Source organism: Mustela nigripes, chromosome 1, assembly GCF_022355385.1.
Source record: "Mustela nigripes isolate SB6536 chromosome 1, MUSNIG.SB6536, whole genome shotgun sequence".
Classification (NCBI taxonomy): domain Eukaryota; kingdom Metazoa; phylum Chordata; class Mammalia; order Carnivora; family Mustelidae; genus Mustela; species Mustela nigripes.
The window spans coordinates 46,538,352-46,540,736 of record NC_081557.1 but is presented as its reverse complement, the minus strand read 5'-3'; positions in this window follow the sequence as shown (position 1 = coordinate 46,540,736).

The following is a 2,385-nucleotide window of genomic DNA, read 5'->3' as shown; positions in this document are numbered from 1 at the left end:
CTCTTTCCAGGGCAGGACTCACTTTTGACTGATGTGGACCACTGTAGTGCCTGCTTGCACACTGCCTGACCTGTGGCAACCCACTGTATGGGCTCTAACCAAGCACATATTGGTAAAGGCAGATCTGTTCAAGTATATACAGTGGGGCACCAGCTTCACCCAGATTGAGGCAGGATGTCGAGAGAGGGTGCAAGCACAGCATGGGGTGGGAGGACATGGCAAGTAACCTAACTTCTAGAAGTTAGGTAAGGAGTCCACAGGTGGTTATGTGTTTACCCTCAGGGACGGAAATGGCATCCATCAGTTCTTCTATTCCTGGAGGAGTTCCCCAGTGATTCTGTTCCTCCAGGATACATTCTGAGACTAAGAAAAAACTCCCTCCTGCATGTTCCAAACACCTTTCAAAGTATTGCTTCTATGCTGTATTTCCGGGGGTTGTTTGTTGTGGTGTCTCTTTATGGACAAGGACTCAGTGTTCTCTCACCCTCCAGGCTTTCCCAGAACCTAGTACACTGAATTTTTAAGAATTCTGGGTTTTAAGTCCTCCTGGTTGTAAAAACTTGGTGTTATAGTGCTGTTATGGTGATTCATCTTCCCATGTGGGCTCCCTGGTGTGAAGGTCTGCTGCTTTCTCCTCTCTAGACCTGCAGCATCTCTCCCTCTTGTGGATAGCACCACAAGTCTTGTTAGTTTGTGACTACATTTCTAACATATCCACTCTCTTAAATGTGGTATCTTCCCTACATTTAGTTGTGGAGTTTCTTCTGCCAGTCTTCAGGTCATTTTCTGACTCATTTATACTGATGTGAGTGTTATCAAGTTGTATCTATGGGATGAGGTGAGCCTAGGGTCATCCTACTCTACAATCTTCCCCAGAAGTCTGGAAAGTAATTGATGTTTGTGTATTAACCTTGTATCCTGCAACCTTCCTGTAATTTCCTATTACTGCTAAGTAATTTTACCTTTGATAATGGTAGGCATATGTTCACAGAAAGTTTTATACACAAATATTCAAAGCTACTTTATTCACAATATCCAAAATCTGGAACCAATTCAAATATTTATCAATAATGACTTAATGGGCAAACTCAGGCTTTTCCACATAATATAATACTATTCAGCATTATAAAGGTATGATACCTACCACATGTGGGTAAATCTTAAAATAACATGCCTAATGAAGAAAAAAAATTACCAGAAGAAAAGAGTCATAGTGTATAATTAGATCTACATAGATTCAAAATAAAACAAAAACAAAAAACAAAAACCCTAACCTAATGTATAGACATGAACTGTCATTTTTTTGGAAAATAGGATGGATTTCAGCAAAAGACAATAAGTATGTGTTTCATAGCACATGAAGAAATTTTTAGGGAATAAAGATACATTTATTATCTTGCAGTTCTTTCACAGTTGAATACATATGACAAAATATCTTAAATTGTATATTTTAAATGAATTCACTTTACTGTATGCCAGACATCAATAAAGTTGTAAAAACATTTTAAAAAATATTCCCAGTGACTGCCATTATTACTCATAATATAAGCCAAAGACATTAGCATTAGCTGGCTGTTCTACATGTGGGGTGAAATATCCTTGAACTTTTTCCACTAGTATTCTCATCTTTGTATTTTCCTTATCACTCTCAAAGTATATTGGTTTCCTCCTTTCTTTCAGATTTCAAGGACAGTGCAAAATTCAGTGCTTTTTTCTTCCTACTTCTTCTGCTTAAAATTTTCCTATCAGTCTGCCTGATTAAATCAGCTGTCTCCAAATACTTTCTGACATATCATCTACTAAATGATATTTTCCTGACAATCCTAAATAGAAATATATCTCCCATCACATATACAATATTCCCTCATTTCCATTTCTTTATTTTTTCCACAGCATTTACTTCTGTTTTACTATATGCTTAAAACTTTATATTAAGAAGATATTTCAGCCTTGCCAAAATAAGTCTACTATAGCCAGCTTCCCTAACAGATTACAACTAAAATCTGAACAAAATACAAAATAGTTACCACAGAATTCTATGAAGTCAGCAAATAAATCAAGTTAAAATAGGGAGTCAAATTTTGAAGAAGTGACTTAAATCATGTAGCTTCTCAAGAAAATTTTACCATTTGTTTCCTTCTACTGATTAGGGAGCAAGCATCCCACAGAGCTACAGCAGGTAGTACAGGGAACAAAAATGTAAGCTATACCTCATTGTTTGCTAGTCAGAGGATCGGAAGAACGTTGTCTGTGAGCTGGAGATAAAGAGGAGGATCCTCTTTTTTCTTCTTTGTTTTTCTTCTAGACCCAACTGAAAGTTATATCCCTGTCATAGAATAATAAAAGCAGCTAAAACTCCAAGAGAAGGTTTACTTTTCTGGCCAG